This window comes from Moschus berezovskii, chromosome 9 (genome assembly GCF_049115385.1).
Source record: "Moschus berezovskii isolate FMDL1 chromosome 9, NW_MosBer_1.0, whole genome shotgun sequence".
In the NCBI taxonomy this organism is placed as follows: Eukaryota; Metazoa; Chordata; class Mammalia; order Artiodactyla; family Moschidae; genus Moschus; species Moschus berezovskii.
Window position 1 is genome coordinate 50,732,615 of NC_142468.1, and position 27,186 is coordinate 50,759,800.

The 27,186-nt window shown below is 36.3% G+C and overlaps 1 protein-coding gene and 1 non-coding gene across 7 annotated transcripts in view; both read left to right on the top strand.

Moving 5' to 3' along the window:
• TCF12 (transcription factor 12) overlaps positions 1-27,186 on the top strand; it is a 397,887-nt gene that overhangs the window by 46,785 nt on the left and 323,916 nt on the right. The window lies entirely within an intron of this gene.
• Positions 17,439-17,545, top strand: LOC129563671 (U6 spliceosomal RNA). The gene has a single exon (XR_008687411.1). It is a non-coding gene; the product is annotated as a U6 spliceosomal RNA (small nuclear RNA).

Genomic DNA, 27,186 nt, shown 5'->3' on the forward strand with positions numbered 1-27,186 from the left:
ACACGCACATATACCACAGTTTCTTTATCCATTCATCTGTCGATGTACATTTAGGTTGTTCTCATATCTTGGCTGTTGGGTATAGTGCTGCTGTGAACATAAGGGAGCATGTATCTTTTTGAGTTACAGTTTTGTTTGGATATATGCCTGGGATGGGATTGCTGGATCATGGGGCATTTATGTTTTTGGTTTGTTGAAAACCCTCCACACTGTTAGAATGGAAGGAATCTTAAGCTCCATCTCATTTGCAGATTCAATTTTTGTTTAATGTCTGTAGACAGAAGAGTGAAATTGAATAGGAAAATTGAGATATAGACCAAAAGACATGTACAAATTTAGTACATGATAAACTTGACATTTCAGAGAGGTAAAGGTGGACTTTTTAAGAAATGATTAATCATTTGGAAAAAGATAAAATTAAATTCATACCTCACATCATACAGACAAATAAATTGCAAATGAACCAAAGATCTTAATGTAAATGATGAAGCTATATGAATACAAAAAGGAAACATGGATGGATTCTTCTGTAACCTGGGTAAAAAGAAGGTTTTCTATGACTCAAAATCCAGGAGCAAGAAAAGGAAAAATTAGTAAACTTGAGTTTATAAAAATTTAAGACTTTTGCATGGCAGAAAAACCCCACTAACCCACAAAGCCAAAAAGATATGAAACTTGGAGAAAATATGAATTATATATCATAGATAGAAGGCTAATATACCTCATGTGAAGATAAAGTAGAAAAAGATCAAATAGAAAACAGGTAAAAGACATGGACAGATAGTTCTCACAAAAAGCTATAAAAATTTCCCTTAAACATTTGATAAGGTAATCACTCTCACGTATAATAGAAATCTGAGTAAAACTGCACTGAGATGCCAGTTTTCACCTGTGAGATGGACAGAAATTTAAAAGTATAAACACTGTTAGCTGTGAGGAAAGGGGTATTTTCATACTTTGTTGATGGTAATACAGCTGGTATTTTGATACCACTGAACCCCCAGTTAGCATAGGATGACTCAAGAACTGGCTTTCTTGCAGAGCAAGAGAGTGAGGGAAGAGGAGGAGTCCATTATCTAAGGCACTTCAGGACATACATCTAACCACTTAACTAGATCCCTTTTCCTCTTCTTCCCACAAATCCCTGAAGTCAGAAGGAGGTGGGAATTGTGGTCCCCTTCCTTTTTGGGCCTCAAAACTCTATGATCTCTCTTACCAAGACTGGCTTTTGAGATGCTAAAGACAAGTTAAAGGACAAAAATTATCCTTTCCCAAGATAGCAGTGGGACTGCAACATGGGAAATGTTTTTGATTGTAGGGGAGTGAATATTCACTAACTCTGTGTTGTTCCTTTGGTAGCACGTAATGGGGCTCTTTCAGTAAATGGATTCATCAGGCATGTGAGAGCAAAGTTCAGGTAATTGGAAAGGCCAAAATTATTTCATTAACTTAATAATCCTCATTAACTGTCATTGCATAAGCCATGTATTATGTATATGTATTAGATGTCATATATTAAATGTTATCACATTTAGAATTAATTTGTTTGTGCTAGCTATTAGAGGGTTTTTCTCTGGCAGCACAGTGGTAAAGAAATCTGCCTGCCAGTGCAGGAGACCCAGGAAATGTCGGTTTGATCCCTGGGTCAGGAAGATCCCCTGAAAGAGGAAATGGCAACCCACTCTAGTATTCTCGCTTGGAAAATCCCATGGAGAAAAAGTCGGACACAACTAAGAGACTGAGCACACACACAGTTATTAGAACTGGAATAGAAGGTGATGTGCCAGTTGATAATAACATTGTGCTCAGTCGTGTCTGACTCTGTGACCTCATGGACTGTAGCCCATCAGGCCCCTCTGTCCATGAAATTTCCCAGGCAAGAATACTGGAGTGGGTTGCCATTTCCTACTCCAGGGGATCTTTCCAGCCCAAGGATTGAACCCTTGTCTCTTTCGTCTTCTCCACTGGTGGCAGATTCTTAACCACTTGGACCACCTGGGAAGCCCAGTAATAAGTCAAATTAAAAAATGAATTATCATGTTGGTGAGAATATAAAATGGTACAAGCTGCCTTGAAAATCAGCGTGGCCATTCCTCAAAATGTTAATCCTAGAGTTACCATATGACCCAACAGTTCTACTCCTACGTGCATACCCAAGAGAGTTGAAAACACGTCCATTCAAAAACTTGTAGAAGTGTTTGTATCAGCATTGTTTATAGTAGTCGAAAAGATAAGCCAAATATCTGCTGACTGGTGAATGTAGGTATTGTATACCATATAATGGAGAATTAATTGGCCATGAAAATGAAGTAATGCTATATGCTACAACATGGCTGAACCTGGAAAACATGATAAATGAAAGAAGCCAGTTATAAAAGATCACATATAATTCTGTTTCTATGAAATGTATAGAATAGGCAACTCTATAAAGATAGAAAATAGATTAGTAATTACCTAGGCCATGAGGTGTGGCGGGAGTAGTTTGAGGGAGGAAGGGGACCGACTACTAATGGATTTGGGTTTCTTGAGGGTCTTGTGTGGCAAAAATGTTTTAAAAATTACAGTGGTGATTTGATGGTTGCACAGCTATGAATGTACTGAAAACTTTTAAATTGTAAACTTTAATGTGAATTGTGAAGTATGTGAGTTATACCTTAGTGAAGTTGTTAGGAAAGAAGTGAATTATCTATACTTAGTAACTAATAAGTTTTTTTCCACATCACTAGAATGTGTTTGACCCATTCCCATTGCATTGCTGGTAAGAATGCAAATTGGCACAACTCTTTTGAAAGGGACTTTGGCAGTATCTAACTGAACTACTTACCTATTTACATTTTGACCCAGCAATTCCACTTCTGGAAATCGACCCAGAAGATTTGCTTCCAGCAATACAGGAGTGCATGTGGACAAGATTATTCATTGCAGCATTATTTATAAATCGTAAAATAGTGAAAACAAAACGCCTATGTATAAAAGAACAAGGAAACCTCTATAAATTGATACGGAGTGATTTTTAGGATTATATGGTTAAGTGCCACAAGCAAAGTGCAAATGAGCATCTATATTATATTACCTTATATAAGAAAGAAGGCAGGATAGGGAATGACATTTATCTGCAAATGAAATACAGGAAAGACAAGCCAGAAACTGCAGACACAGTGAATAGGAACAGGGTGGAAAAAATGAGGAATGGTAGTGGGATTAAAGGAATGGAGGAGGTTGTGATATTACTGAGTACACTTTTTTGTATTTTTCTGAGTTTTGGAGCTATGCCAGTATTTCATATGTTTGTAAAAAAATTTATAAAATTAGAGGAAAAAAAGCAAAAACAAAAATTGGCTAAAACAGAAACAAATGAACTCAACTGGATTTCAGAAGAATTACATAATTACTTGTGGTTTGGTGTGGGGGCAAACTAACAAAATTTTTGAACACAGTATTTGGACTGTATGACCTAAAGGCTGAAGACCAAGAGACCTCTTAAAAAATACACAGTTTATAGGCTTTCCTTTTTCATGCAGAGCTGTGGGTTAGCAAATCCAAAACTACTTTCTTTGTTTACCGGGGTCGAGTACATGGTAAATAAATATTTTGTGAGTAGTAGAAGCCAGATTTCTTATTGTTGGAGGAGGGAGTTTTAAATATGCAAAGGAAGAAGGCTAGAAGGAAAGAATCTCATGGTGTTTGATTGGAACTTGAAGTACAGAGAAACTCATCTTTCTTACATCCATCCATCCAGCTATAAAAATAGTTATAGATGAGACAGGGTTGTGTGTGTATGAGTGAATGTATGTCTATGAATATGTGTGTATATGTATATATATTAATTTAATTCATGCTCTTCTATATCAACCCTTTGTATAAATCTGCTTCCTAGATGATTTTAGTCAGTAATTTTATCACTGATTAAACTTGCTAGGTAGAATATTATAAAAAAATCCATTTAGATGCTCTCTTTGTTTTTGACGTTTGGCCATTTACAGAGTATATTTGTTAAATACATTTGCTAAAACCATTAGACTTCTAGCTGTTTAATTGTGACTCGTAGGGACCTCCTTGAAATATATTTAATTTTGTAAATGTCCCCCTAAATTTTCCTTTAAGAAAAATGTTTGCAATATTAATAAAATGTTAGTAAAGAACCTCCTGTAATAAACATCTCTAGTATGTACAAATAGGAAACAGCATGTCTAGCAGTCTTCACTGATTAATAGATCAAATTCATGGATTTATGTACTAGTACGTAGCAAGGAGAGACAAGAAAGCTGCCTTCAGCGATCAATGCAAAGAAATAGAGGAAAACAATAGAACGGGAAAGACTAGAGATCTCTTCAAGAAAATTAGAGATACCAAGGGAACATTTCATGCAAAGACAGGCTCAATAAAGGACAGAAATAGTAGGGACCTAACAGAAGCAGAAAATATTAAGAAGACTGGCAAGAATACACAGAAGAAGTGTACAAAAAAGATCTTCACAACCCAGATAATCACGATGGTGTGATCACATTCACCTAGAGCCAGACATCCTGGAATGTGAGGTCAAGTGGGCCTTAGCAAGCATCACTACAAGCAAAGCTAGTGTAGGTGATGGAATTCCAGTTGAGCTATTTCAAATTCTAAAAGATGATGCTGTGAAAGTGCTGCACTCAATATGTCAGCAAATTTGGAAAACTCAGCAATGGTCACAGGATTGGGAAGGTCAGTTTTCATTCCAGTCCCAAAGAAAGGCAATGCCAAAGAATGCTCAAATTACCACACAATTGCACTCATCTCCCACGCTAGTAAAGTCGTGCTCAAAATTCTCCAAGCCAGGCTTCAGCAGTACGTGAACCATGAACTACCAGATGTTCAAGCTGGTTTTAGAAAAGGCAGAGGAACCAGAGGTCAAATTGCCAACATCCGCTGGATCATGGAAAAAGCAAGAGAGTTCCAGAAAAACATCTATTTCTGCTTCATTGACTATGCCAAAGCCTTTGACTGTGTGGATCACAACAAACTGGAAAATTCTGAAAGAGATGGGAATACCAGACCACCTGACCTGCCTCTTGAGAAACTTGTATGCAGGTCAGGAAGCAAGAGTTAGAACTGGACATGGAACAACAGACTGGTTCCAAATAGGAAAAGGAGTGCGTCAAGGCTGTATATTGTCACCCTGCTTATTTAACTTATATGCAGAGTACATCATGAGAAACACTGGGCTGGAGGAAGCACAAGCTGGAATCGAAATTGCCAGGAGAAATACCAATAACCTCAGATATGCAGATGACACCACCCTTATGTCAGAAAGTGAAGAACTAAAGAGCCTCTTGATGAAAGTGAAAGAGAAGAGTGAAAAAGTTGGCTTGAAGCTCAACATTCAGAAAACCAAGATCATGGCATCTGGTCCCATCACTTCATGGCAAATAGATGGGGAAACAGTGGCTGGCTTTATTTTTCTGGGCTCCAAAATCACTGCAGATGGTGATTGGATCCATGAAATTAAAAGACGCTTACTCCTTGGAAGGAAAGTTATGACCAACCTAGACAGTGTATTAAAAAGAGATATTACTTTTCCAACCAAGGTCTGTCTAGTCAAGGCCGTGGCTTTTCCAGTACTTTTATGATTATTAATTATGTAATAATTGAATTTTATTTTTGTGATTTCAAATTATTAGAATCTCATCCTGAAAAAAATCAAATTACATTGCAAAGTATGTCTTGCTCTATAGCTCGTGTGAATATATTAAAAAAGAAAATATTGTAAAACCCCAAACTAATTTCTTGTTTACTGCTATATAATTTGAGGCAGTTCTAGGCATTTATGGCAGACAACTGACACATAACCAATTATAAGTAGCAATTTTGATAAAAATTTAGAATTGGGTTTTTTAAAAGGAATTCTCTTTCCTTCTAAATTGAAGCCTATACATATTATTTCTCACTAAAAATAGAAAAAATGGCTGGCTTTGTACTTGAAGCAGGAAATGCACAAGATGAACCTGGAACATCTTGTTACACCAGGTAACAAGGAAGGTTAAAGACTGTTGGAATCTTGTCAAAAAGACTCCCAGGGGCTGAAAATAGAACAGTTTGAGCTTTAATGATTTCTTCAGTGGTTTGAGACATAACATATATGTTTAAATACAGGATTCAAAATGACTCTTTAGGGCTTCCCTGGTGGCTCAGAGGTTAAAGCATCTGCCTCCAATGCGGGAGACCCGGGTTCGATCCCTGTGTCGGGAAGATCCCCTGGAGAAGGAAACGGTAACCCACTCCAGTATTCTTGCCTGGAGAATCCCATGGACGGAGAAGCCTGGTCGACTACAGTCCACGGGGTCGCATAGAGTCGGACACGACTGAGCAACGGAACGGAACGGAATGACTCTTTAAAAAATAACTAGTCATACTATTGGGGATATTGTTGAATCAGTTATTGTTTTAAAAGTTGAAAGAGTTACTTACCCTGTCTTTCCTTTGAGAACTGTACCCTTGGGCAGCTACATAGATGATGAGGGGGAAATTTATTTTTCTAGAACTATTCTAGCTAACAAATGGAAAGGAATTATAAAGTTAGAATATCATCACTTTGTAAACCTCGGTAAATTAATGAATGTAAGCATTGAATATCATGGATTTTAACACTACCAGAGAAAAGCAGCCAGAACATTTGCCTCTTGCCATGAAGCAAAATACTACCCATGAAAAACTCTTGCCCTTGCCAGAAAGAATAATTGAACTACAATCTGATCAAGCTTCTAAATTCAACTACTAATTTATGGAAAATATAGAAGAAGAAAATGTTAAATACTAATAGCAACTCCTTGCTGGATATAATCAGAAAAATCCAGCCTATGGGAAGCTACAAAATAACCAAAAAATTTTTTCCTCTCCTCCCCAAATCTCAAAGAACAAACAGGAGGGGACACATTTAAAAATTAAAGTCAAATTTAAAAATTCAGATCCTCAGTTTTCTTTAGCCATGTTTCAAGTGCTTAACCAGCCATATGTGACTCATGGCTACCATATCAGACATGGCAGGGATGGAAAATTTCCATCTTTGCATAAAGTTCTGTTGGATAGTTGTATTAATTTCCTAGGGCTTCCAATAAATCATCACAGTCTGGGTAGCTAAAATTACAGAAATTTATTCCCTGACAGTTCTGGAGGCCTGAAGTTCAAAATTAAGGTGTTGGTAGGGAGTACGCCCTCTGAAGGTTCTAGGGGCTTATCCTTCTTTGCCTCTTCCAGCTTCTGATGGCATTCTGATGTTTTTGGTTTGTCGCAGCATATTTACCCTTTCCCTTTTAAGGACACCAGTCATTGGATTTAGAGCCTACTCTTAAATCTAGTATGATCTTGAGATCCTTAATTACTTCTTCAAAGACCCTATTTTCAAATAAGGTCATGTTTGTAGATACCAGGTGTTAGGATTTGAACATAATTTTTTTTTAAGAGACAGAATTTTAACCTACTACAACAGGGGTACTAAACATTAAAAGGGACTTGAGACATATCGAACAGTTGCAGTGTTTGGACTCTTTGGATTCTGATGCAAGGAAACATTATAAAATTAAAAATTATGAAATGAGGGAATTCCCTGGCAGTCCAGAGGTTAGGATACCACTCTTCCACTGCTGGGGTCATGGGTTCGATCCCTGGTCTGGGAACTAAGATCCTGCATGCCATGTGGTGTGGCAAAGGGGGGGGAAATGTCACTTAAAAAAAACGTATAAAAATTATGAAATGATTGTGCATTTGGATAATGAATATCTATATTAAATTTTGTTAGCTCTTTTATGGGTAGTAATAGTGTTTAATCCTTTTTAAAGAACTTTTATTGTTTAGAAGTAGAGCAATATTTACAGTTGAGATGAAATGATATATTGGAAATTTTTCAAAATAATGCAGGAATGAGGAAATGAATAGGTTATGGATCAGGGGCTGCAAGCAACAACCCAAGTAGCTTACAGCCTGTTTTTGTAAATAAGGTTCTATTCGAACAAAGCTATGCCGCTTCAGTACATATGGCCTATGGCTACTTTTATGCTATAAAGGCAGAACTGAGTAATTTGAAAAGAGACCCACGGGCCTTGGAAAACTCAAAACATTTTACTTAAAAGTTTGTGGACCCCTGCCTGGTATAGTTCAAAAGAGGTAGACAATGAATAGATAATAGTTAAAGCTGTTTCTTTTTTGTATATGTTTGAAAGTCTCATAATATGTTAAATTTTCTGAAAAATAGTAGTTGTGTATTTCTCTGATTTGAGAGTAAGAAAGAACTATGTCTTAAAAAAGAAACTCGAAAGTATGTAAATATTTTATTCTAGAAAAAGTTCTGTTTGTGATATTTTATCTCTGAGGTATGAAATGACTTTGGTAAAAAGATAACATTTGTTAAATCTGACTGTTGGAAACATGAATCTTACATTATTTATTTATCTGTATGTTAAAATATTTTTAATTAAAAAAAGCCAAACTCATGTTATAAATGTAAGTTAAAATGTATAAGGGCAAACTAAACATTTGAAAGAATTTATAATATATAATAGCAGTTTGAGAGCCTTAATATATACACATCCTTTATAAATTTCCAAGAAAAAAAATCTTCCTATTAGAAAAATTAGAAAAGGACGCATATAGTATTTGCCAATAAAGACAGTTGGGCAACTTGCGTATGGGAAAAATGGTTTAAAAAAGAGAGAGACCATAAGGAGAAAAGTTAATTAAAAAACAGACACCGTTAAGATTTAAAAAATATGTACATAAATATAAAATCTCTCACCACTATATATGGGGAGGGAGGAGAACTATGTATGTATATGGAAAAAGTTAAATTTGTAGCTTTGCTGTTTTTTGTGTATATTTTGGCCAGTCAGGTTGTTTTGAAAGTAATGTTTTAGGGTAAGTTGACGTTTCTAAAGTTTAACAAGTGAAGAGAGGGTATATAATCTATTTTTCATTATTGAGTTTGTCAGACAACAGTTAGAAATTTCTGTTCATGTTTAACATCTTGTGTATACTGATTGTTGAAATGCTTCTCTAGACGTTCTTAAATTTTAGCACGTATCATAGTCACCTAGAGGGCTTGTTCTATAACATGACTCTTGACCTCATCCCCGGAGGTTTTGATTCACTGGGTTAGGGATGGGACAAAGGATTTGTATTTCCAACAAGTTCCCCTTTGAGCTGATGCTGCTGATTTTGAGGGACCACACTTTAATAATTGCTGCTCTACAGTGAAGAGAAAAGAGAAGGAAAGGGAAAAAAGATATTTGTATATAGCAACTATATACAGGGGATTGTATTCAGTATCTTATAATATTGTCTTTGATGCACAAGGTGTTATGATCAGTTGAATATACAGTATGTGAAAAGCATTCCTCTTTTTTTTTAAGAGAATCACTTGGAGCCTTTAGCTTTGTATGTGTAACATGTATAGCTTTGGTATGTAGGTGATGATTTCATTGATTTAGGCTTAAATTTTTTGAACAATACTGAACTTTAAAAATTTTTTTGAAGTATAGTTGATTTATTGTACAATGTTGTGTTAATTTCTACTGTGCAGCAGAGTGATTCAGATGTATGTATATATATACATATACACACATTATTTTTTAAAATATTCTTCTCCATTATGGTTTATCATAGGATATTGAATATAGTCTGCTATACAGTAGGATCTTGTTTATCTGTTCTATATATATATATATATATAATAGCTTACATCTGATAACCCCAACATCCTACTCCATCCCTTCCCCCCAACCCCCACCCCCTTGGCAGCCACAAGTCTGCAAAACTGAGCTTTTGTAGATTATTGAGTTGCCGTGTTATTTAAATGAATGAGAATGATGACTTCGGAGTGGAAATAGTGAGAAGAACAAGTGATATAAAGAAAAAGTATGATTCTACTAATATAAAATTAAGCAGGCAAAGCAAAACAGTACCTTTTTAGGGAAATATATTTGGTAAAGTTATTTTAAAAAGCAAGGGAATGATAAAGCTAATTTCAATATTGTAGTTACCTCCCAAGGGAAGAGTATTTATACTCCATTATTTGTATTTATTACCTTATTTATATGGTATAAATACTTAAAAAAATAATATTCAGTAGGAATAATTAATGGAGAAGGCAGTGGCAACCCACTCCAATACTCTTGCCTGGAAAATCCCATGGACGGAGGAGCCTGATAGGCTGTAGTCCATGGGGTTGCTAAGAGTCGTAAGAGTCGACATGACCGAGCAACTTCACTCTCACTTTTCACTTTCCTGCATTGGAGAAGGAAATGGCAACCCACTCCAGTGTTCTTGCCTGGAGAATCCCCGACGAGGGAGCCTCCTGGGCTGCCGTCTATGGGGTTGCACAGGGTTGGACACGACTGAAGCGACTTAGCAGCAGCAGCAGCAGGAATAATTAAATCATAAAGTAAAATGCTCTATTTCCTTCAAAGAGGAAAAAATAATCTTGAGAAGAGTAAGACTCCCATAGACTGTTAGTTGGGCCTGCCAAATACCCTAGGCTGGCACTGTATGTTAGAATTTCTGCAGTGATGAAAATTTTAAAAATCTTTGTTAAATGTGCCTAATAAGCGCTTGAAATGTGGCTAGTGCAACTGAGGTAGTGCTTTAAAATTTAATTATTTGAAATTTATATTTAAGTAGGCACATGTGACTGATGTCTACCATATTATTGCAACAGACAGTTTAGAACATGGTTTAACCCTTGATTTCATAATCTGTTAATAATTCTCCTATAGAATATTCAGTGTTTGGTTTGCTGACATTTTGCATAGGTCACTGATTTTTGTCTATTATCTTGTGTGCTTTGACTCATACTTCTTGTGTTGAATGGTAGCAGTTTTATTTACTTCTCTTGTGCCTTATATTCCAAAAATTGAGTCTTCAGGATCAGAAGCTCCTGGACTAAAGTTTATTGAAAGCATAGTATTTTATTAGTCATAATGTGTTTTGAAATTTTCATAGGTTGTTACTTTTAATGTCAGAATTTTGTGACTTGATATTCTGTTGATTTCTACGTAAAATATTAATCCATTGACTTTTCTGAGCCCCAAACAAAATTCTTTCTGTTTTGTAACTTGAGTCATTCAGCACATATTACTTGTTATGAACCATGCATTCTTGAGAATTGGGGAATGATAGAGGAAATAGACTCTGACTTATGACGTGAGCATATTTGGTATTATTTTTAGAAAGAAAGCACAGTGTGCTTGAGAGAAACACTGGATAGTCTTATTCTGGAGGAATGAGAATAAGATAGTATATGACCGGGAAGAGACCAAACAAAAATGTTTATATATTTTTATTTTGTTATTTTGTCACTTGATGGTAATGAAGATTATACATCAAAATTCTTAACAGTGTTCCTATTACTGTATAAATGTGATTTTTTAATTCACCAAAGGACTTGTAATGTAGAACTTATAACCAAATATCTGACAACTCAGTTTTTAAAAAAAATAAGGCAAAATTATCTAAAAATACACTACATTAAAGAAGATACATGAATGGCCAACAGTACTTGTAAACATGTTCAGTGTCATTAACATTGATATCAGAGAAATGCAAATTAAAACCACAGTGAGTCACTCTATAATCAATTAGAATGACTAAATTAAAACAACAACAGTAAATCATAATACCAAATATGGCTGCGTCATGTCAAATGGAAATGAAAAATAATCTAGACACCTTAGGAAAGCAGCTTGACACTTTCTTACAAGTTCAACATACACTTACCATATAACCCAACATTCCCACTCCCTGGAATTATCCAAGAGAAATGAAACGTGTATATACTTTTTTTTTCTTTTTTTGCGAATCATCATAGAAGACTTATTCATAATAATACCAAATGGAAAACGACCCAAATATTTATCAGCTGGCGAACAGATTTAAAAAATAATACCACAATATAGGTAACTCACATCTACATAAAGGAAAAGTACTCAGCAATCAAAAGAAACAAAATATTGATAAATGTGTACATGATTATATCTCGAAAGCATCAAACCAGTTGAAGTAAAACACTACATACTGATTCCTTCTGTATGAAACTTCTCTGTTCTAATGATAGTTATTGGTTTTGCCTATTTAATATTACACTTTAGTCCTCATGTTCCACCTTTGTTCTTCATCCTTGGTTGAAAGCTTATTATAGTAATAGGTGTTACCCAAATATCTGAAACCTGTCATGAAGTGCTTAGAAGTGAATCTGTCTTCTCTGTCTGTTCGGAGCCAATAGCATCCTTGATTCAGATTCCCCAGATGGATGTCTGCTTTTTGTTTTGTTCCTTTTACAGACCAGCTTCCTTTACTTATTTATCACTTTGCCAAAATTCACAAGATCTGTAACTTAAGCACTGCCTTTATATATAACATTTGGGCCCAGTTCACAAGAGAGAACATTTGATTATTAATAAGCCAAAGGATTAACTAGTCTCAGATTAGTCACCCCTGTCTCGTCTAGTTGGGATTAGGGAATGTGATCGTTGACTGGTATGGCTGCCTGTGCTGCACATTTAACTGAGTAGAATTTGTGTTGTGATATTATACAAGTAATTAAGTGAATTCTCCATATGTTAGATTTCTTTGATTACCTTTATGTATGTTCGTTAACATTTTTTTTTAAGCACTTATAAAAATATACAGTGACAGGTGATGGTACTACAAAGATGACTAGAGGCAGGTGTAATCCTTGCCCCCAAGGAGTTATGGTCCTAGTGGAACTAAGGGAATGCGAGTGACACATAAACAATAAAAATGAGTAATACAGTGATAATAAGTAGGTAACTGATACAAGTAGACTACTTATAGTCATATCAAGTAAGGATGTAGAGTTGGATTTCTGTCCCTGTGATAAACAGTGTGACCTTGACTAAGTTTCTTAAAATATCAAAGTACCAGTCTTTAAAAAGAGTGACGCACAATTTCATTGTGTCACCCCAGAATAATGTACATGAAAGTGTGAAGTGTAACAAAAATGTTATAATTGTTTTGTTGAACTATTTCATTACCTTCAGTTTTAGTGTAATCTAGTAATTTTTGAAAGACTAATCTTTTTTTTTCTACTGCTGTAACCTTGGAGGATATGTCATCTTTTTGAGACTTGACTTTTGCTTTCTTTTTCATGTGGATGTAAATTTTGTTGTGAATTTTAATGTATTGCCCTTTCTGTATTACTTGCTGATCTTAGTTCTTCTTACTAGTATTTTTGCTAAGTTGCTTTATTTTTAAAATCAATATTGTTGCTATTGTTTTGTATTAACTCAAGTTTATATTGATGTATCATTATTAATTGATTAGTCAGGAGTAAAGACATCTGTTACTTGTGTCATTGTGAATCTGTGTATTTTTCTTTCCAACTCAACTACAGGTTTTATATTTTAGAAACCAGATATTTTTATGCTTTCAAGTTACATTACTTTCTGTAGTTTATTCTGTTGGGAAATATGAAAACGATTATTTTGTTTTTCATTTGAGGCAGATACATGCCGCTGATTGTAAGTTGTGTGTGCGTGCATGCTAAGTCATTTCAGTCGTGTTGGCTTCTTTCTGACCCTGTAGATTGTAGCCCACCAGGCTCCTCTGTCCTTGAGGTTCTCCAGGCAAGAGTACTGGAGTGGGTTGTCATTCCCTTTTTCAGGGGATCTTCTGACCCAGGAATTGAACCTACATCTCTTACATCTCCTTCATTGGCAGACATGTTCTTTACCATTAGTGCCACCTGGGAACCCCTGATTGTAAGTCTTGTATTTAATAAAGTAGTCACTTACATTGGGTGGCTACTATATTGGATAATTGGCATTTTACATTGACAACTATCAGCAAAATTGGCTCTTCGAAAAGGTGACTGATAAATATATGTTATTTATTTACTACATGTATCTTGTGTAATGAATGATACAGTATAGTTATGGGGTCTAGAATTTAAACAGTGGCATTCAGTGATATGAAAAAAGCATAAATTTTTCTTCTGCAGTACTGAAAATGTCATTTGTAAAGTAATATATACACACATGTACATACAGAAAGTGAAAAAATATAAATAAGCAAAAATAAGAAAAACACCATATTCCCATCACCAAGAGATGACATAGTTAATACTTCAGTGTTCTAGATATTTTTCTGTGTGTATATATGTATACTTGGATTTCTTTCAGTTCAGTTCAGTCGCTCAGTTGTGTCCGACTTTTTGCGACCCCATGAATCACAGCACGCCAGGCCTCCCTGTCCATCACCAACTCCCGGAGTTCACTCAAACTCATGTCCATCGAGTCGGTGATGCCATCCATCCATCTCATTCTCTGTCTCCTCCCGCCCCCAGTCTTTCCCAGCATCAGTCTTTTCCAGTGAGTCAACTCGTCGCATGAGGTGGCCAAAGTATTGGAGTTTCAGCTTTAGTATCAGTCCTTCCAATGAACACCCAGGATTGATCTCCTCCAGAATGGACTAGTTGGATCTCCTTGCAGTCCAAGGGACTCTCAAGAGTCTTCTCCAGCACCACAGTTCAAAAGCATCAATTCTTCGGTGATCAGCTTTCTTCACAGTCCAACTCTCATATCCATACATGACCACGGAAAAACCCATAGCCTTGACTAGACGGACCTTTGTTGGCAAAGTAACATCTCTGCTTTTTAATATGCTATCTAGGTTGGTCATAACTTTCCTTCCAAGGAGTAAGCGTCTTTTAATTTCCTGGCTGCAGTCATCATCTGCAGTGATTTTGGAGCCCCCAAAAATAAAGTCTGACACTGTTTCCACTGTTTCCCCATCTGTTTCCCATGAAGTGATGGGACCAGTTGCCATGATCTTCGTTTTCTGAATGTTGAGCTTCAAGCCAACTTTTTTACTCTCCTCTTGCATTTTCATCAAGAGGCTTTTTAGTTCCTCTTCACTTTCTGCCATAAGGGTGGTGTCATCTGCATATCTGAGGTTATTGATATTTCTCCCGGCAATCTTGATTCCAGCTTGTGCTTCTTCCAGCCCAGCATTCCTCATGATGTACTCTGCATATAAGTTAAACAGGGTGACAATATACAACCTTGACGTACTCCTTTTCCTATTTGGAACCAGTTTGTTGTTCCATGTCCAGTTCTGACTGTTGCTTCCTGACCTGCATACAGGTTTCTCAAGAGGCAGGTCAGGTGGTCTGGGATTCCCATCTCTTTCAGAATGTTCCACAGTTTATTGTGATCCACACAGTCAAAGGCTTTGGCATAGTCAATGAAGCAGAAATAGATGTTTTTCTGGAACTCTCTTGCTTTCTCCATGATCCAACGGATGTTGGCAATTTGACCTCTGGTTCTTCTTCCTTTTCTAAAACCTGCTTGAACATCTGGAAGTTCACGGGTTACATATTGCTGAAGCCTGGCTTGGAGAATTTTGAGCATGACTTTACTAGCGTGGGAGATGAGTGCAATTGTGTGGTAGTTTGAGCATTCTTTGGCATTCCCTTTCTTTGGGATTGGATTTCTTTACTGGTAATATATTATTTTGTACATGTTATTTTAATATATGCTTTTTTATGTTAATTTCTGTTTTTCCGTATCAGCAGATTTTTATCTTATCTAATCCATGCTTATTACATTTTTTTCAGTTTATTCTAAACTGGTATTTGCAGTTGATCTGTTCAAACCAGGTCCAATCCAGAATAACTATTCGAATCTTTTAAATCTAGCATAGCACTGCCCCCTGCCACCACACACATACCTTTTTCTTGGCACTGACTTTTTGATTAGCCATTGCCTTTTGTTGTGCATGTCTCTTTTGTTGGGGGCGGGTGGGCGGGTGAAGTGGCATGTTTAGTTGTGTCCTATTGGTGGTGTTTAGATTATTCCTCTATATCCTGTATCTTTTTTATTTTTTTCAGCTCTCTATATCTTGTATTTTAAGTAAGCTCATAATTTTAAATTTAGCTACAATATAAACTCCTCTTCTCAATAGTCTTTTAACCAGATCAGTATGGTAACTACAAATATTGAATGATTTTTGTCCTCATCTTCCTTTTTGTTCAAAGACTAGAAGAGTTTTCATGAATTACCTATGTACACATTTCTTAAATTATGGTAAATTAATAAAAAGGAAATCTAGATTCACTTAGGTCCACAAATATTATTATCTTTGTGCTAGTCTGTCCAGTTCCTTGTGACTCTGTGGACAGTAGCCCTTCAGGCTCCTCTGTCCATGGGATTCTCCAGGCAAGATTACAGGAATGGGTTACCATGCCTTTTCTCCAGGGGGTCTTCCCGAACCAGGAATCGAACCCGTCTCTTAGATCTCTTGCATTGGCAGGTGGATTCTTCACCACGAGTGCCACCTGGGAAGCCATTATTATCTGTAGCCTGTGATAACCTCCTTGAGTATCAATTCAAGTTATCTCTAGGGTTTTCTTTAAAAATAATAAAACATTTAAAATAATGTTTTCTTTAAAAAGGAAGATGTGAACTGGTGCATTGCTGAACCATTTGTGTACCTTACCTTGTATTGATAGGAATATTATTGATCAAATTAGAAAGTTTTATTATTATTTTTTTTTTTTTCTTCTGGGTTTTTTTTTTTTTTAATCCTTTGTATGCTTTATTTTATTTATTGATTGGGATTGCACTGGGTCTACATGGCTGCTTTCGGATTTTCTCTAATTGTGGTGAATGGGGGCTACTCTTCTTTGCTGAGCATGGGCCTCTCATTGCAGTGGCTTCTCTTGTTGCAGAGCACAGGTTCTTGGGTGCGTGGGCTTCAGTAATTGCAGCATGTGGGCTCAGTAGTTGTGGCTCCCAGGCTCTAGAGCTGTCTCAGTAGTTATGGTGTATGGGCTTAGTTGTTCCATGGCACGTGGGATCTTCCTGGACAAGGGATCAAACATGTGACTCCATGGGAACCACAGATGATCTCTGGTGCTTCTTCCCCCAGTGGAGGGCCAGACTCCAAGTTCTCTCCCCAGCTCACCTAGGAGAGCGCCTTAATGACTCCTAGAAAGTTTTAATTACAAGGTCAGTTCTTAAAATTTTAGATCACCACGTGTTTCAATTTTGGGAAACACATATTGTGGAGTACAAAATGTTTTAATGATTATTTAAGAAAATGGATTCCTGAGAGATTTGACATTTCAGTATATTACTTACTTGAATTTCACTGCTTCTTACTTTGCCTTGTATTAATAATTGGGAAAGTGCTAACAGATTCTATCATACCAAATCTTAAAATCCACAGACTACTGAAACATGGAAGTATTAATAGATGTATCTAAAAACATAAAGTAGGAAGTATTATCCTTAAAACTTATATTTCTGAAAATCTCGTTGGTGATTTTACAGTTGTGAAATTTGATTTTTGGAAAAGCAGGTTTAGGGTTTAAAACTGCAACGAAGATGAGTCCTTACATATTTTTATATCTATTAACCCAGGACAGTAAAATAAAGTTTAAACAGAAATGATTTATAGTGCTTGCTTCGTCAGTACATGTACTAAAATTGGAATGCTACAGAGAAGATTAGCATGGCCCCATTGCAAGGATGACACACAAATTTGTGAAGCGTTTCATATTTTTTGAAGTTTGAATGAAAACAACAAAATTCTGTAAAGCAATTATCCTTCAGTTTAAAAAAAGTATTTAAAAATTTATGAAGATTTTACATATTTCATCTCAAATGAGCATTAAGCAATGAATTTCTGTTTATTAACCCTACTTACTGAAAACATTGTACTCCTTCCCCAAAAGTTTCAGTGGAGTGGTTTTATTAATTCTTCTTTTATCCAAATTGAGTTGATTTTATCACTTAAGACTAATGGATGCCTGCTCATTTCTCATGGACCCAGAGACAAGTGTGGATGTGTGAGCAAGGGAAAAGCTTTGGAAAATCTTCCCTTATTCAGTGATTATATCTGATCCTTTGCTGTGCTCTTTAAAACTTAAGGCATGAGCAAGGCTGAGCTCTCTGACTTGGATCAGGATATTCTTTCCTAATTTAAATTCCCTTCCACATCAGACATAGGAGTCCTATTTCTAATACCTAATTTTAATTTTCTTTTCTGAGCTTTAATTACAAAACCTCTACACCTGCTTGGTCATACTCCTTGTCATATATGTATATGTACATATGTAGAAGACATATATATAAACAATCTTTAGGTACCTCATTTTCTAAATATACCTCACTTAAATAGTTGAATTTGAATCTCTTAGTTGAGGCGAATGCAATCAGAAGTGAATCTGCATGTATACAGTTAATTAGTGGCCCATTAGCTGGTAAGGAGAGTTTATGGTTTGGAAAGAATGTGTATAGTTTACATGTAACACAGTAATATAGAAGGTGACCTTGATTTATCAGGTTACAAAAGTAGCATTACAGAGACAAATAGAAAATTTCTCCAATCCAATTTAATCTTAAGCAGTTACTTTTTGTTTGTTTTAAAGGATCTTTTAGCTGTTTTCTTAAGAAATGCAGATTTTTCTTCATAACCATGATTTAGTTGAAAAATAAGTTTTATTGGTCAGTATTGGGACAAATCACCGTCATCTACTCTGGTTATTGACCCCTAAGATCCTTAGATTATGCTATCATTTTAGAAAGTAGAGGATAAAAAGGGCACCTCTCCTGATAACTGAGGTTGTTTTGTCTACCAAAAATTCATGCTATTTCCTAGCCCTTTCACTCAAGTTCAGTTCAGGAAATAATCCCTGAGCATCGTTCATTTGTATTTGAGCACTCTTCATGGTTTGGTTTGGCCTCAAGTTAGAGTACTGACTGTTGTGGAGGAAGTTAGTCTTATCGCAGGGCATGATGAGCAATGATAAGAATGAATATGGAGTGTTGGGGGGAGGGAGGTAAGGTATAAGTCACCCTAGGTGGGCAGAACTCAGAATGCACGGACTTAAGTTAATATTTTGAAACATACCTCTTTTAAACCCCCAAATGTTAACTTTAAAACTGTTGGCTTGGAAGACACTTCTTTCAAGAGAAAATATGGATATCATTAAAAAATTAAAAGAAAAATCACACCTTATTCTTGGCCATTAGCAAATTGTTTCCCATGGTAGAAGCAAGCAAGAAGCATGAATATGATCATTGACTTCCAGATCTATTTCTTTTGTTTCACAGTCTTATCCTGGGTTGCTTCAAGGATCATTCCCACTCTTTAAAATCTCAATGTGTTGATTTCAAAAACCAGAAGAAAAAAAAAGACAGGGGTCAGATTTAAGGGAATGTGGGAATAGAGGGGCTAGTGGGAAGGAAAGCTGGAAAAGCCAGGCCAGGAGTATTAATCCAATGTTTACACAGTAAGGAGATTGATTTCTGTATATGATTAGTAAATTTTCTATGATGGAGATTTCTGAAAAGAAAGTTCTGAAATTATTTGTAAAGTAGCAGCATACATAAAGTATTAAACTTTTCAAGAAGACAGTTTTGAAGAACAGCATAGTTTTGGTTTAAGTGTTGACATGCTTATTTAGAAAAGAATTAGTCTTGCTACAGATCATATTAAATGGTTTAAAATAGCTGGTGAGTAGAACAGCTGTTGGTTGCAACTCATGATTCCATGATGAAGTATAGAACTCGTGGTCCAGTTTCCGGTATCAAGCTGTTTTCTCTATCTTTGATTCTAGCCAACATTGAAGTCAGACACTCTGGGGCTTGTTGAAGTCTCAGAAGTAATAATGTAGAGGGATCAGAGGATTATTCTTTTAGTAAAAATAAAAGTTGCTTCATGCATTTAAATTCAGGTATTGTACATGCTATAATGTCTGAAAGAAAATCGAAGCTTCTAGTGTTCATGAGATGGCAACTCAAAAACAGACTTTTTGAGATACTTATTATACAACAGTCTGGCTTACTGGAAAATGAAAAGGGAAAAGAAAAGTTAGCTGAATAGTCCCAGGTCAGTTTTATTTACCTGTAAGATACTCCTTTCACATATAGATTCATGGTATAAATTGAGTGGAAATAGCTACAAGTAGTGTCCCCACAGTGTAGCTGTATTTTCAGAACCTCATGGTTATACTAATGTGTGAATTATATAATCCTTCTTTGAGGGTACTTTCCCTTTAGCCAGGTAATAATGGGCCCTCATTTCTTTATCAATAGGAGTTTTCAAAGGATAGCAAAACAAAAAAGACAAAGGAAATCAGACTTCAAGTTCAGCCAGCCACATATGGTGTAAATAATCAGTTGAAATAAACTGCCCCCAAAAATAAAAGCTTAATTTTTTTTTTTTTAAAGAATGACTTTGGTTGTAGTCCTCAGTAAAATGAAAGGACTGATATGAAATTCTTGCAATACACACCAAGATTACAAGCCTAAATAATCATTAGAAATATTTTGTAATGTTTGTAATATTTTATTATTTGCATTCTGTTTTAAATCCTGTCTTGTAATATTTAAAAATTGGTATTAAGAATTAATGAGAATTGCTTTTTCAATTAAAATCACTTTATAGGCAGCTTCAAGGAATATTTTTATTTCTGAAAGCAAGGTATATATAATCAAAGCTTTTTAATAAATAAGTTCATTTTCTTCCTCATGTGGGAAATGTCCTTAGTTTCATACTTTTAATATTTATAGTACTGTGTATTATTTCACATATATTCTTAACACATGTTTACCTCAGGCTGTTTCTTTTTTAAATACTCAAGTATATTCATGGCCTGCTGCCCACTCTTTTAAACATAATCACCTTTTCAATTGTACATTTATCCTTCAGTCATAAAATAATTCCTTTTACTGCTAAAACTCATCAAGTGCTTTTTCCCTACCCATTTTTTTTTTCATACATATTTTATGGAAGTATAGTTCACTTACAGTGTTTCAGGTGCACAGCAAGGTGATTCAGTTATACAAATAAACATATTATTTTTGAAATTATTTTCCATCATAAGTTATTACAAGATACTGACTATAGTTCCCTATGCTATACAGTTAGCCTTTGTTGCATATCTATTTTTTAATTAGAAATCTGGTATTGTGTTCATATTTGGTCAAACAAGTAGAATCAAAATGTCATAATTTGTTTAGTTAGGCAAAAATGTGTAAGTTTTCTAATATATATATATATGTATGGAAAAGCTTTTCTACAACACTTGATAAAGGCTTGAGGAAGAACATCAAAAAAAAATGGAGAAATTAGAGAACAGAAGCTAAATGAAATGGGAGCACTGAACATGAAATAGAAAACGTGAAACAAGCTAGATATCATTGTATTGTCTAGTTGTTTTTAAACACTACTGCTCGTTAGAAACATATCTGGAGTTCTGGAGAAAAAAAGCAATACTGGGCTTTTTTTTTTTTTTTTTCAAAAAATCTCAATACAATTCTGATATGCATCTGGATTTTAAAATGTGATCACAGGTTTTTCTATTAGATTCTAGTTTTGATCATAAAGAGTTCTATTATTTTGCTGTTAACTAATCATGATAGAGTGGTATTAAGTGAGTATATAGTTACATAATCACAATTATAAAAGATGTTTATCAGTTTTCACAATCAATAGCCAGACCAAAAAATAAGACAATTGCAGGCCATAATGGGAACACAATTAACAATATAAAATAATTACATACAGTTTGGGGGGAGTCAGGCAGAGTGATGTGGTAAGTGAAAGTGCATACATGCACTATGTTTTCAGCTACCCGGTCAGTCTGTGTCTTTTGCTTGGTGCATTTAATCCATTTACATTTAAATGGCAACCCGTTCCAGTACTCTTGCCTGGAGAATCCCACTGATGGAGGAGCCTGTAGGCTACAGTCCATGGGCTCTCAAACAGTTGGACAAGACTGAGCGACTTCACTTTCACTTTCATTGATATGTATAATCCTGTTACTATTTTCTTAATTGTTTTGGTTTGTTTTCTTTTCCTTCTCTGTGTTTCCTGCCTAGAGAAGTTTATTTAGGATTTGTTGTAAAGCTGGTTTGCTGTGCTGAATTCTCTTAACATTTTCTTGACTGGAAAGCTTTTGATTTCTCCATAAAATCTGAAAGAGAGTCCTGCTGAGTAGAGTATTCTTGGTTATAGGTTCTTCCCTTTCATCACTTTAAATATATCATACCATTCCCTCTGGCTAGTAGAGTTCCTGTTTAGAAATCAGCTGATAGCCACATGGGAGTTCACTTGTATGTTACTTGTCATTTTTCCCTTGCTGTTTTAATATTTTATCTCTGACTTTAATTTTTGTCAGTTTGATTACTATGTGACTTGGTGTGTTCCTCCTTGGGTTTATTCTTCCTGGGGCTGTCTGTGCTTCCTAGACTTGGTTGACTATTTTCTTTCTCATATTCAGATGGTTTTCAGCTATTATCTCTTCAAATGTTTTCTCAGGTCCTTTCTTTCTCTTTTCTTCTGGGAACCCACTAATGCGAATGTTGGTGCCTTTAATGTTGTCTCGGAGGTCTCTTAGGCTGTCTTCATTTCTTTTCACTCTTTTTTATATACTGTGTTCTGTGACAGTGATTTCCACCATTCTGTCCCCAGGTCATTTATCCATTCTTCCGTCTCAGTTATTCTGCTACTGATTCCTTCTAGCGTGTAACTTATCTCTGTTTGTTTGTTCTTTAGTTCTTCTAGGGTCTTTGGTAAACATTTCTTGGATCTTCTCAATCTTTGCTCCGTTCTTTTTTTGACATCCTGGGTCATCTTCACTATCATTATTCTGAATTCTTTTCTTGGGAGATTGCCTGTCTCCACTTCATTTCATTGTTTTTCTGTGATTTTATCTTGTCCCTTTATCTGGACATAACTTTCTGCTTTTTCATCATGATTCAATTCATTTCAGTCGCTCATTTGTGGCAGACTTTTGGCGACCTTATGAACCACAGCACGCCAGGCCTCCCTGTCCATCACCAACTCCAGGAGTCCACCCAAACCCATGTATATTGAGTGGGTGATGCCATCCAGCCATCTTATCCTCTGTCGTCCCCTTCTCCTACTGCCCTCAATCTTTCCCAGCATCAGGGTCTTTTCCAGTGAGAGAGCTCTTCGCATCAGGTGGCCAAAGTATTGGAGTTTCAGCTTCCAACATCAGTCCTACCAATGAACACCCAGGACTGATCTCCTTTAGGATGGACTGGTTGGATCTCCTTGCAGTCCAAGGGACTCTCAAGAGTCTTCTCCAACACCACAGTTCAAAAGCATCAATTCTTCGGTGCTCAGCTTTCTTTATAGTCCAACTCTCACATCCATACATGACCACTGGAAAAACCACAGCCTTGACTAGACGGACCTTTGTTGACAAAGTAATATCTCTGCTTTTTAATAGGCTATCTAGGTTGGTCATAACTTTCCTTCCAAGGAGTAAGCATCTTTTAATTTCATGGCTGAAGTCACCATCTGCAGTGATTTGGAGCCCAGAAAAATAAAGTCAGCCACGGTTTCCCCATCTATTTGCCATGAAGTGATGGGACCGGATGCCATGATCTTAGTTTCCTGAATGTTGAGCTTTAAGCGAACTTTTTCACTCTCCTTTTTCACTTTCATCAAGAGGCTCTTTAGTTCTTCACTTTCTGCCCTAAGGGTGGTGTTATCTGCGTATCTGAGGTTACTGATATTTCTCCTCGCAATCTTGATTCCAGCTTGTGCTTCCTCCAGCCCAGCGTTCCTCATGATGTACTCTGCATGTGAGTTAAATAAGCTGGGTGACAATATACAGCCTTGAGGTACTCCTTTTCCTATTTGGAACCAGTCTGTTGTTCCATGTCCAGTTCTAACTCTTGCTTTCTGACCTGCATATAGGTTTCTCAAGAGGCAGGTCAGGTGGTCTGCTATTCCCATCTCCTTCAGAATTTTCCACAGTTTGTTGTGATCCACACAGTCAAAGGCTTTGGCATAGTCAATAAAGCAGAAGTAGATGTTTTTCTGGAACTCTCTTGCTTTCTCCACGATCCAGCGGATGTTGGCAATTTGATCTCTGGTTCCTCTGCCTTTTCTAAAACCAGCTTTAACATCTGGTAGTTCTTGGTTCACGTACTGCTGAAGCCTGGCTTGGAGAATTTTGAGCATGACTTTACTAGCGTGTGAGATGAGTGCAATTGTGCAGTAGTTTGAGCATTTTTTAACATTGCCTTTCTTTGGGATTGGAATGAAAACTGACCTTTTCCAGTCCTGTGACCACTGCTGAGTTTTCCGAATTTGCTGGCATATTGAGTGCAGCACTTTCACAGCATCATCTTTCATCACCTCCACTAGCTTTGTTTGTAGTGATGCTTCCTAAGGCCCACTTGACTTCACATTCCAGGATGTCTGGCTCTCAGTGAGTGATCACACCATCGTGATTATCTTGGTTGTGAAGATCTTTTTTGTACAATTCTTCTGTGAATTCTTGCCACCTCTTCTTAATATCTTCTGCTTCTGTTAGGTCCCTACCATTTCTGTCCTTTATTGAGCCCATCTTTGCATGAAATGTTCCCTCGGTATCTCTAATTTTCTGAAGAGATCTCTAGTCTTTTCCATTCTGTTGTTTTCCTCTATTTCTTTGCACTGATCACTGAGGAAGGCTTTCTTATCTCTCCTTGCTATTCTTTGGAACTCTGCATTCAGATACTTAATATCTTTCCTTTTCTTCTTTGCTTTTTGCTTCTCTTCTTTTCACAGCTATTTGTAAGGCCTCCTCAGACAGCCATTTTGCTTTTTTGCATTTCTTTTTCTTGGGGATGGTCTTGATTCCTGTCTCCTCTACAGTGTCATGAACCTCCATCCATAATTCGTCAGGCACTCTTGTCTATCAGATCTAGTCCCTTAAATCTTTTTCTCACTTCCACTGTGAGAGTCATAAGGGATTTGATTTAGGTCATACCTGAATGGTCTAGTGGTTTTCCCTACTTTCGTCAATTTCAGTCTGAATTTGGCAATAAGGAGTTCATGATCTGAGCCACAGTCAGCTCCCGGTCTTGTTTTTGCTGACTATGTAGAGCTTCTCCATCTTTGGCTGCAAAGAATATTATCATTATTATTATCATCATGATTAGCTTTCGGTAATACGGTTTTTGTTTTAGCTGCTGTGAGACTGCTTCTTCTTGCTTCTTTTTTGTATGCCCTCTGATGGATGAGGTTAAGAGACTTGTGTAAGCTTCTTGATGGGAGGGACTGGCAATGAGAAAAACTGGGTGTTGCTCTGGCAGGCATGGCCGTGCTCAGTAAAACGTTAATCCAGTCTTATTCCATCGGTTTTATTTCTGTTTTTGTGCCAGTACCATACTGTCTTAATAACTAGCTTTGTAGTATCATCTGAAGTCAGGAAGGTTGATTTCTCCAGCTCCATTCTTCTTTTCCAAGATCACTTTGGCTATTCGGGGTCTTTTGTGTTTCCACATGAATTGTGGTGGGTTTGCACTCCCTCCCTGATAGTTGTTTGGCCCAAGGTGACCAAGTCTTGGGGTCATTGGTCTCTATGGTAGGGTTAATGGTGACCTCCAAGAGGGTTTACACCAAGGGGGCCTTCCTGTCCATGTGGTGAGCTCCTGCTGACTCACACCTCCATAGAACGCCCTCCAACACTAGCAGGTAGTTTTGGTTCAGTCTTCTGTGGGGTCATTGCCCCTCTCTTCTGGATCTTGGCGCGTGCAAAGTTTTGTTTGTGCCCTGTAAGACTGGAGTCTGTTTTCCTCAGTTCTCTGAAAGGCCTATAATCAAATCTAACTGGCTCTCAAGGCCAGATTCCCTGGGGATTCCCAGTCCTTTTGTCAGATTCCCAGGTTGGGAAGCCTGACATGAGGTTCAGAACCTTCACAGTAGTGTGAGGTTCTTTTATATTGTTCTTTTATATTATTGTTCTCCAGTCTGAGGATCAGCCACCCGGTGGGATTGGTATTTGATTTTATTGTGATTATGCCCATCCTACTGTCTCGTTGAGGCTTATGTTTTGTCTTTGAGTGTGAGATATCTTTTTTTTTTTAAGTGAGTTCAAGCATCCTCCTGTCAGTGGTTGTTGTTCAACAGCTACTTGCAAGTTTGATGTTCTTGCAGGAGATGAGCTCAGGCCCTTCTACTCTGCCATCTTGAACTCGAAGTTACTCCCATATGTTTTTATAGTGATCAGTTATCATTAACATTACCTAGTGAATTTTTAATTCTAGTAATTTATTTTACTTACTCCTTCAGTAAGTATTTTGGTATGTCTTCTGTTTGTGCCTTTCTACAGAGAAAGTAATCTTTTCACATGTTAATTTTTAGTTTTTCATAATAGTATGAAAATTATAAAGCGTGAAAACATCAAAACATTGAGATTGCTTTATTTTATTTAGAATATTAGCTTAATATATAAACTAAAAGTTGCAGATATTACCCTCAGAGTTTCTCTCGTGGTTGCTGTAAGTGAGCTTGTTAACTAATAAAACTTCCTCTAAAGGACAAAGGTTGTAATCAAACCTAATGGTGGGTTATGATGGCATGGTACAGATTAACACTCCTCAAAAGATAATTCCTAACTATTCTTCTGATTTTCTTATCAAGTTTCTTATCAAAGTTTTCTGAGAATGAAAAGTTGCAGAATGATAAAATGCCAAGTGTTTTTTTAAGGTAACATACGCTTTTACACTTCATCTTAGTCAGAAGACTGAGAAGCAATAGCATTTGCTTTTAAAAAGGTAAAAATTCCAAATCTCAATGAACAATTAGTCAATACATATTTAAGTGAATATCTACTATATTTCTAGGTTTCTGTTGGGACCTTCAAAGACTATTACAATAATAGTGTTTGCCCTTAAAGAAGTTTATGGTCCTTTTTGAAGAGACACGGTTAGTAACTAAGAAAGGATTTATATTCAGGAGTTTTAGAGTAACTGACATTAAGTACATCAAAGTGGTAATAATGAAATTTAAAGCTGTTACTCATGTCATTTTGACTCGAGCCTAAATATTAAAGGAAGTGATATAAGGTTTGTTCTATTTATTTAGATGATGGCAAGTCAAATTACTTTTCTGGGAATACTTCATAAATTTTAGCCCAGTCCTAGAATTTTAGGTTCTTCAGAGAATAATCTTTCGTTAAAATTATTTTGTAAGAATATTTTATAAAAAGGGGATGTCCATCACAAAATAGTTTAATGTTTCATTTTAAGAAGAAGTTTTAATACCTCCCTTGTGTCCGCAAAGAGTCTGACACAACGAAGCACAACACAGCACCTTGTGTGTGCATGTATTCTTTACTTCTGTACCTCTGCTCATGATGCCTTTCTCTGACAGCTTCGGCTTAGCACCCTCTCA